This window comes from Mesoplodon bidens (assembly GCF_964165515.1).
Source record: "Mesoplodon bidens genome assembly, chromosome: 18".
NCBI classification, from domain to species: domain Eukaryota; kingdom Metazoa; phylum Chordata; class Mammalia; order Artiodactyla; family Ziphiidae; genus Mesoplodon; species Mesoplodon bidens.
Window position 1 is genome coordinate 21937480 of NC_138175.1, and position 10471 is coordinate 21947950.

General features: G+C 41.5%; 1 protein-coding gene across 1 annotated transcript in view; it reads left to right on the plus strand.

Annotated features, from left to right (window-relative positions):
* CDH11 (cadherin 11) overlaps positions 1 to 10471 on the plus strand; it is a 144803-nt gene that overhangs the window by 83374 nt on the left and 50958 nt on the right. The gene's annotated exons all lie outside the window — the stretch shown is intronic.

Below are 10471 nucleotides of genomic sequence, written 5' to 3' on the forward strand. Positions count from 1 at the left end.
GCCATCCTTGAGACGCAAGAGTGGGCATCTCTGTCATGGATGTCTTACCAGGAAGGCTAAGTAAGTCCTTGATGATAAAGTTCATGACTTATACAATAACTACCTTGTTGTTCAGTCTTCCTCTGCTCCTTGTGTGACTGGGGCAACTCTGGTCCAAGGGACTTCCCCTTAGTGGGTGATGCTAGAGAGCCCATTCCACTTTACCAGCAGTACCATGGATTGCAAAAGTCTGCCCTTCTGATAAAATCTTTTTGGAAAGAGGTACTTGATTAAAGGATGTAAGATTCTTGAGAGCAAGGGCAGAACCCATCCCCTGCTGCACATGCTTCTCCTGGGGAGACATCATGGTGTACCTGGGAAATATCCCATTGTACTTTGTCACCTTGGTGCTCTATACAGTGATTAAAGTTTTATATTTTTTGTTTGTTTACGTAATTTTGTTAAAAAAAAGGTTATTGTCACCTCCTCTCCATTTGCTGTTAAAAATAGGATTGAATCTCCTTTGCAGTGTGGGTATTGAAGCAACCAGTGGTCTTCCTGTCAGAGAATACTTCTGGGCCTCACCTTGGATGCCCTCAGATGAACTGTTGATGTGTGGGACTTGCCTCCATTAAGGCATAATCCTTCCTTCCATGAGCACATACCTAATCTTTTCAATGATGATTAGCTCATGAGATCTCACAGAGCTATCTCACGTTGGGCTGGTTCCTATTGTTGGAAGACATTTATTGTCTGGCTGCCTTCCTATAGTTCCCTGCACCACTTGCATATTATTACTCATTAGCACTTTCTTTGAGGCTGAGGCAGTGAAGGATATAGAGGAAAATTTTGTTCTAAAGTGGAAAATGTTGTGAGAGAGAGGTTTGGAAATCGTGATTCATTCCTTCAAGGACTGTTTGGAAGAGTGCGGCTGCTGGAGAACACCTAGGGAAGGGTTGGGGCAATTCCTCTAAGGAAATGTTAAGGGACTGGTTTTGTTTGAAGTGGAGAATTAATTGCAAGACTCTTGGAGGAAATCCGCACTCTCTAAAAATGCTAGTAACCTGAGTTTTTGAGAGCAAAGAATATGTTTCACCTAAGTTTGTAGCATTTAACAATTGCAGAAATCCTACAAATACTTATTAAGTGGTTGTGATGTGAAATAAGATCCTGCTGAGCTCTGAGCATCCCCAGAAGGAAAAATTAAGACCTTCAGAGGACAATTACAGAGAAGTTCATCATCAAAGGTGGAAAGATAAGAGCTTCCGAATGGGCCATATATGGCTTCAAATTTCATTTCAGGTGCCAACTAAACCGAATGCTCTGAAAGTGAAGTTCCTCTGGCCCTTGTTTCCTTATCTGGACAAAGGAGGCAATAATGCAAAACTCTCAAAGATGCTGGAGGGAGAGAGGCTATAAAGAACCTATATAAAGCACCTAGCACCTAGCAAGGTGCCTACCACACAGTAGGTGCTCAAGAAAACAAAACCTAGTTTGTAGATGATAACTCACTAACAGTTATGCCACCCCCTTCTTCCCCATGGACTGGGCTGTTTCAAAAGGAGGCTGAATGGAGAATGAGTGATTTGCCAAGATGGCCTCTCCTAACTCATCCGGTCAGGAGAGCCCACCCTCTCATGTGACAAGTACTTGGCAGCTTTGTCCATACTCCTTATCATTGCTCCATTCTCATCCCATATCAAGGATAACTGAAAGACCCTTAGTCTCTGCAGAGAAACTTCTGGCCTTTATCCCTATCGAGTCTGGGTCCTTGTTGGAATCAGCCATCCCCCTCTCCCCAACACACACACCATCCCCTAGGCAAGGTCAGTGTCTTCACAAGTCACCACTACAGAATCCCCTCTGGTCCTGGAGCAAACAAAATGGATGCCCGTGTACATTTGCAGCATCTGGCAGATTTTATAACCTTATCAGAGAAAACGAGTGAAATCACATCTCCTTTCTGTAACAATAACAGGTCATTTACATTTATCTACAATCCACACCACTAAAGGTTAAAAGCCAAAACTTTAAAAATTACTCAAAGAAATGGAAGTTGCCACTGCTGTCAGCATTTCATCATGCATCCCCTCACCTGTGTAGCCCACATTATGCTTTTACAAAGAGCTTCCCAAACCATTATCTTATTCGACCCTCAACTTAACTTGGGAGCCAGGGAGGTCATGCATCATTTGCCCTTCTTTTCATAAGAGAAAACAGATCCACAGAGGTGAAGTGAGCTGTTGGTTGTCAGTGGTCCCACGGTTTCCTGAGCCCGGACCTCCTCCGTAAACCAGGAGATTATAGGCACTGAAGCAGGAACTTACTGTTGCTGGATTGAGACAGCAAGTCTGTTAGGTATCAAGATCTCAGAAGCGGTTTCTTTTTTCCTTTATTTTTTCTAATGCGGCTGAAAGGCTTTTCAAGGAAGCATTTTGCCCAGTCTAGCTGCGTGTCCTGTTTGCCGTGGAGTATGGGGCCCATTGGTTCAGCCATCCCCCACCCGTTGTAGCCCTATCCCTTGATTTTTCCAGGCATTCTGCTAATGTCATGTGGAGAGTCACTGTGTTACCCAGCCCTTTATTTCACAGATAGGAAAACTGAGGTCTAGGTGATTGGCCGTAAGCAATGAGTTCATGGCAGGTTTTGAATGCCTAGAACAGTGTTCTTTGTCTACCTTCATTCCCTGAACAGACATTTCTGCTTAAGATGAGAATGTTTTAGTGCCCAAGACCAACGCTGACTAATAACAGAAGTTGTTTTTCGATGATTGAAATCACCATTGAGCACTTGAAATGGGACTAGCATGTGCAGGAAGTACATTTTAAATTTCATTTAATTTAGATGAATTTAAATTTTAAAAGCTACATGTGTCTAGGTTGCTACCATATTGGCGGGTATAGCTCTAGATCAGTGATTCTCAGCTTGAATGTACACTGCAACCACCCGGGGAACTTCAAATATACTGAATCCCGGTTTCTTTGCTTTCAAGTGGTTTAGAGTAAGGCCTTGGCAATGGGATTTTTCAAATAACCTCGCTCCCCCCTGGTTAATTCTAATATGCAGAAAAGTTCTTGAGACACTATAGTCTAAATTTTAAGCCCTATGAGGGGCAGAGGCCATGTCGGCATATACATCACTGTAGTCAGGGGCAAAGAATTCAGTGAGAAATTAGCTATGTTTCCAAATCTTAGGGAAAAGGAAGGGTTAAAAGTGCCCTTATTAAATTGCTTAAAAGGACAGTGTGATCAAACGAATGGAAATGGTCCTTCTTCCTGGCAGAGGGAGAGGATGAAGTAGGTCTCTTTGTGATAATGACTCTGGTAATGCATTATAAGTAAGGTATGTATTTTTTCCAGAAATGCATTTGTAGCAGTAGATGTTTTTGCCAAGCAAGTGAACTCACATCTGTAATTCACAATAGGATTAACCTGGGATTATAGAAAATCTAATTAAGTGAACCATATCATCTGAGACCCACAAAAGACACTTAGTGTTGCCTTTGAAAGTCCTGTCTGTCTGAGAGTGTTTGGCATATGCTTCAGAAAATGCTCTGCACACGTACAAGGCACTTGACTAGTTTGCTGTATCCCATTACTTTTCTTTTGTGCTTAACTTTTTTCAAAAAAACCCTTACTTTTGATAAATCGTGTTAATGCATTTGAAAAGAAAGAATGGGGCTTCAAAGATTGGATTATTTGAAACCACAATGCGATCATTATGAAGCTATTGTTGGTGTCTGGTTTCTGAAAACAAGGAGGGGCAGGGACTCTCTGTGGGGTATGTAAAGATACCCAAAAAAAGCCATTTAAAATATGGCAGAGTTTAGTCTACTCTTAGCATGATAGCGTAGTTTGGGGAGGTCCGACCTCCAGAACAGCCCACCCACACTCGGGTAAAAATCAAGCTTCTCATAATTGGAAGCAGCTTGACTCTCCATTCCTCACTCCTGTTCAGCGGTGGATTAAGCTGGACGGATGCACGGGGACCCCAGTGGATTGAGGTCACAGGCTGGCCTTCTCAGAATTCTAAAGGCTCTCGGAGGTGGTGATTGGAGGCATTCTCTCTCCTCGCCTTAGTAATTATTTCAAAAAACCATATCAAGCCCTTGTCAGTTATTAAGGCCACCCTGGGATAACTCGTCCTCTTATTGTTTATGCTTTAAAAAACAGACTTTGTGGAAAGTGGTTCTCTGCAGGATGTCACATTCTAGAGAGAATATGTAGATTGCTTTTCCTCTTCCAGTTCTCCACTGATCATCTTTAAAGAGCTCCCAGGTCCTTATTTCTGATTGTCTGTTCCTTTCTTGAACCTGGACTGGCCGTTTCCATAGAAATCATTTGAAAAGGAGGACTGCTTTTAATCCAGGTTTTGAGGGGAAAGGGCAGGGTAGATGTTATAAAAATTATCTCTCACTGTTGATACTTGTTCCTGCCCCTATATTTTCGCTCTATACAGTGAGGTCTTTAGGTTTTGTTCATGCTGTCTTTTATTTTGCAAGTTACTTAGCATTTCTGTATCTGTTTTCCCATCTGTCTGTTGAAGAAGGACGAAGAGTGGAAAATCTAAGCTAGGATTTCCCCCAGTTCTGAGATTCTAAGATTGATTAATGCAACAAAATGTCCGAACTTGAAACAAATGCTGACATTGACAATACCTACTACTGGAAGAAGTTGGGAACTGACTTACTCTGAGCTTTCCACTTGAACATCAATCCATTGGCTTTACAAGCTTAATATGTTTGAAACCAAACTCCCGCTCTTTATCCCCAAACCAGTGTCGTCTTCTTTTGAGGCCAGGAGCAGCACCACTGTCTTCTCACTCCCCCCAGACTGCAGTCTCCTCCTCTGTCCTCAATCTGTCCAGTTCCCAAGGCCCTTCACGTCGCATGATCTCTAGAAAAGCCTTCTTTCCTCCATAGAAGCCTTATTTTTCTAGTTCAGAACCATACTATCTCTCACCTGAACTACTGCAATGACTCCAGGAGTCTCCCTGGACTCATATATTAGTATCATTGCATTTAGCAATCCCTATTATAAATATCGGTGTGTCTGTATCTCCTTAATGGCCAGCCTCCTGGAGACCTTTGTGAGGCTTGCACCGTATTGCATGTTGTATGTGTATTATATGCCATATGTGTGCATCCAGGGCTTATAGTACATATTTATGTATTCTTGTTGAAGGAACAAAACTCCTAATTTATCGTTTTTATCACCTGCTGTGTGCCAACCCATGTCAAGTGCTACATGGAGTTCTCTTCATGCACCATCTTGTTTCATTTTAGAACTCCCCCGTTAAGGCCGGTCCTGGTGTTCTCCACATTTTCAGTATTGCAGTGTGGAGACCTACAGAGGTTGAGTCACACATGTAGTGAGTAGTAACTCTTGAGCTGTAATCCTCTAACCCCATCTGACTCCTGAGCCCATGCTCTCAACAATTTTGTCGGAACTGCCATTTCTCATGTTGGTTTATCCTGTATACCCCTGATAGCTCGGACTCCATCAATCTCCTGACCAGAGAACTTAATGGATTCCCACTGTCCATCAGGGAAAGTCCTGATTCCTAATGCTGGGTTTTAATACCTGTCACGTTAGCAGGTCTTGCATTGCCTAGTCCCAGAGAGCCCCATTCACATTATATCTGATGTAAGTGGGACTCCTGGAGTTGTGCATGGAGCAGCCCTGCCAGTGCAGCGGGATCCAGACCTTCTTTCTAAATGAATTTTCATCTCTCTCCATCCAGGGAAAGTTGCTGTGTCTCAGCCCAGCACAGACTCACAGGCTCCTGTAGACAGCTCCTTAACAGGCTATTGCCAGTCTTCTATTTTATAGAAGGAGAAACTTAGTCCCAAAGGAAGAGTGTCTTTTCTAAGGTTACACAACTGTTTAGTGGCAGAACCTTTGCTACAACACAAGTGTCTTGACTTTTGTTCTACACCTCTCCCTACTGCCCAGTATTCCTTGGAAATTTAGAGAAGAAATAGGCATCTTCTACATCTGAACAAAGGATCTCCACAGCTATAGTACTTCACCCTTGACCAGGGGGAGAACCACCTAACTTTTCCTCTTGATTATTGTATTGATAGTTTACTAGGTTTGCTGTTTGATGATAAAAGAAAGCACTCAAGTTAGCTCATGTACAAGGGGCTTATTGTCATCTGATGTATAGGGAGGGCAGTGCAAACAACCTCATAGAAATTCAGAAACAGAATATCAGTAGGGCTGGGCCCCATGGAGACAACAGCTGGAGGGAAGTCCTTGATTGCCAAGATCTTCAGATAACAGGGCCATGTACTCTGCCATTTATGTGGCTCAGGGACAGAGGCCATGTCTGTTTCTGTTTGGTTTCTAACTGACTTGCTCATACCTTGATTTCACTGAAACACTGGCCATAAGGTGTCACTTTGTGGCTACTCCATCCCCCAGGTGCCTCATAACCTTCTGTTTCAGCTCCCTTACTAACTGGCAAATGGTCCTGTTTTCTTTCATTAAAGTTCCCCAGTGAATCTGATTCACCCAGGTTATCATTTTGAACGAGGTTACACAGTTTGATAAAATCAGGGGTTGGTTTATGGTTTGGTTATCACTGGACTATATGTGGTTCAATCATCCATGGCTCTGGGTGACAGTGGAAACTCCAGATGTGGGAGACTGTTAATATAGGTATTTGCTTGGAAGGGGCTGGAGTAGGCAAGTACCAGAAGGCAGGAGTGATATGTTACAAATTCATCTGCAGAGATGTGGTCACTGATTCCTCTGTGTTCTTTTACCCAGTCCTGTTTGCACTTATCACATCATACCATCATTTATCTGCTTAGACAACTGTCTCACCATTGTTTGAGTCGATTCTACAGATCAGAGAGGCATTGTAGCCTCCAGGGTCCAACCCAGGTCTGGCACTGTGAAAAGTTACTGCTGAATGAAGGAACCAGGAAATAAAGAAAGCTTTATAGATATTCACTGCTCTGAGACAAAGAGAGATTTACATACAGGCCTTTGATACTACAAGTGACATTACATTATGTTGAGCATCTGTTTATCATTACCGTTTTTGCCCTAATCTTCCCTCAGGTACTTTCACTCATGCGAAGAAAAATGGAAAATAAGATCTCTCTCTTCCCACACATTCATATAGGGTGTGTATTCATAGCCCGAGATGATACTGGTGACAGTGTTATTAACTGTATGTGTTGATATATTTTATTCATCTTAATGATTAACATTTTAAAATATTACAGTGAGAAAAAGACTATCTTAAGGATTGAGTAGAGCAAAAATAATAAGTCCTTCATATCATAGATTGTGTTTAGTCATCTTATCATTTGAAGATGATTTAATTACTTGAAAAGATTAATAAATAATCAGTGAATGATTCTATATGTTTGGGATCTGGGGACTTAAGATGGATTTCTAGAATACTCTTTGGCCACAAAAGCCTAAGAATATAAAGGCTGATTGTACATACTTAAATGAAATTCACAACTAACAAAGATTTTTTTCAATGTCAAATACAGTATGGAGTTTAGACCATCCTTGGAGATGGTCTAAACCATGTCCTTGTGTTGAAGATCAGGAACATCGACTCTTAGTGTTTGGGGAAGCATGGGTTTTGCAGTCACATAAATTTGAATTTGAATTGCAGCCTTGCCAGTGTTTCAGAGTGTATCCTTGAGTGATTTACTCAATCACTCACAACCTCAGTTTCCTTGTAGATAATATTGTGGGTGATATTTACATACAGTTGTGGTGAAAATACAGTTAAATGGTGTATATCAAGCCGTGAGTATATTGCCGAGTACTAGAAAAATCAAGCACCTCGTCAAGGATAATTTCAACTATCATTACCTAATTTTATATAGCCCATAAGTGATGGAACTAGGATTTGGACCCAGGCCTTCCCAACACCAGGCAGGGACTGATCTTTTCACTTCCAAAGCTGACACTCCTGTGGTTCTCTATTTCTCTAGAAGCAGAGAATGAAACTTACATGGAACAGTTTTAAACATTCCAATTGCCCTTAAAGCACATCATGGTCATTGATAAGGAGCCCTCTTTGCTACCTAATTTTTTTTTTTTTTTTTTGCGGTACGCGGGCCTCTCACTGTTGTGGCCTCTCCCGTTGCGGAGCACAGGCTCCGGACGTGCAGGCTCAGCGGCCATGGCTCACGGGCCCAGCTGCTCCACGGCATGTGGGATCTTCCCGGAGGGGGGCACGAACCCGTGTCCCCTGCATCGGCAGGTGGACTCTCAACCACTGCGCCACCAGGGAAGCCCATTGCTACCTACTTTAACATTTGAATTTGGTATCAGAGAGTGGAGTAACATATACAATGCCTGCTTGGCAGTCTCTGCTGTGTATTCTGCACCTGAGCAGAAGTGACTTACCGCAAGCTTATGCTTTGCTCCAAGCGTAGAAATCGGGGAATAAATGTGATTCAGTAGTTCTTGTAATACTTCCTCTCTCCATTCTCTGTGATTTCCACAGACATGGCATAATTCCTGTGATTTGATTTGAAACTAGAGACCAGCTCAGTGCTGAGTGATGAGATCTGAACGGGGAATAAAATATGCTTGAATTAATTTGCATAATGGAATCCGATTGGTCACAAAGCTGTGTTTGTTGCAGTGGGGACCCGAGCCCCTGAGCTCCTGACAAGAGGACACTGCACTTGCAGAATAAGGTTTTGAGTTCTGGTGGGCTCGGTAATATTCTTAATGTAATGATAACCTGTCTTTTACTGTAAATTAACTCCCTGGAAATGAAAAGAACAGGTCAGCCTGTCTGATCCTTCCAGCTCTGTGGGGGAGGAGAAAGCTAAAAAAACAAAGCTGCTTGATTTTTGCCAAGCGTTTTCGTCTTTTTTTCTCTACCCGATAACAATTTCCAGCAGGAGTCCAAATATACTTAAACATGCGTATGTCATTTTCTTTAACGGAGACAAAAGCAAGCACAGTGAGTTTTATGCTCAAGGCGCAGTAGCTTATGACGGGCTATCTGCTCTCAAGATAGAGGGGCGAGCCTTCCACTTAGAGCTGGTGGTTTTGCAAATCCATTTTCCTGTCATGTTATTACTCCTGTGACTTTCAACAACATTTATATTTCCTTGCAAGCAATATGCTCCCATCATAAAATAAAGTCCTCCTGTATGTTTTAGTGGAACCTCAATGCTTAGACATTCTGGCATACTGCTAGAAAGTGCTTAAATGGAAGGATTGTTCAAGAACTGCCTTGGGGGTCTTCATTAAAAACAGTTAGAACACTGATATATTTCCTTAGTTGTTAACAACGTGAAGGTCTTCTTAGGAGGGCGGTCTCCTGTTCATTTTCATGAGTGATTCCTGCAGACTCTGTACCACTGCATACATCAACCAGATCTCTAGATTCTAGAAGCATTTCCAAATAATAATAATAATAATCTTTCTGAACACATCTTTTTTAACCTATACATATCGAAATTCTGAAACAGGGTGTTTAAAAATAAAAAGCAAAGGCTTATTTTTGTGTACTAGTGCTGTTCAAGGACCTGGTGTACTGTGTTGTTGATGAACTGATATAATCACTTCCTGTTCCTCTTCACTTTGATCATTGCTATAAAATGCTTTATCTTCCTCTTTCTAGTTTGGTTTAATATTTTAGTTACAGTATTACCCCCCACCAGAGTGCCACCAAAACTTAAATTATTTTCATCATTAGACTATTATGCTATGTCTTATGATATGTGTCCATATTTGATCTTCAGCCTTCTCTTAGAGAGGCAATATCACATGGGATTATAGGGGATAACAATGCAGGTCTTGGAACCAAGCATCCAGTGTTTATATCTCAGCTCCTCCACTTGCTGGCTCTGTAACTATGAGCAAGTTACTTAATCTTGCTATGCCTCAGACTACTTATCTGTAAAATGGGGATAACAGTAACACCATTGTACAGTTACTGTGAAAATTTATGACTCAACTCATTGAAAGCACTTAGAAGAATGTTAGGCAGACAAGAACACTGGACAAATGTTTACGGTTATTGACATTTTCATCATAGTCATATTATGAGTATATACTAGGTTCTCATACTGGTTTACTGCACGTGGCATCTAGGTTACTGTTTTTATCACAGTGTCCATATCGTCTCCTTATGAATCTCAGAAACCAACAAGTGGTGATAGCTGGTATTGCTCACTGGTTAAGGACACAGACTCTAGAGCCAAACGTCATGGGCTCAGATTCAGCCCTACGATTTATCTGAAGCATAACTTTGCACAAGTTGCTTAATCTATCCGGGCCTCAGTTTCCATCCTTTAAAATAAGAATATTCACAGTACCTATTCATAAGTTTGTTATAGAAATTAATGGATGAGTTACTATTTGTAAAGTTTTTAGAGCAATAGCTAGAAAAAGCTTTTGCTAAGTAAATTTTCATTCTGAAATTGAATTAAAAAATAATGTCTTAAAATTCGTCTTAACATACCTGAGATTAGCCATTAAAATAACTTTATATA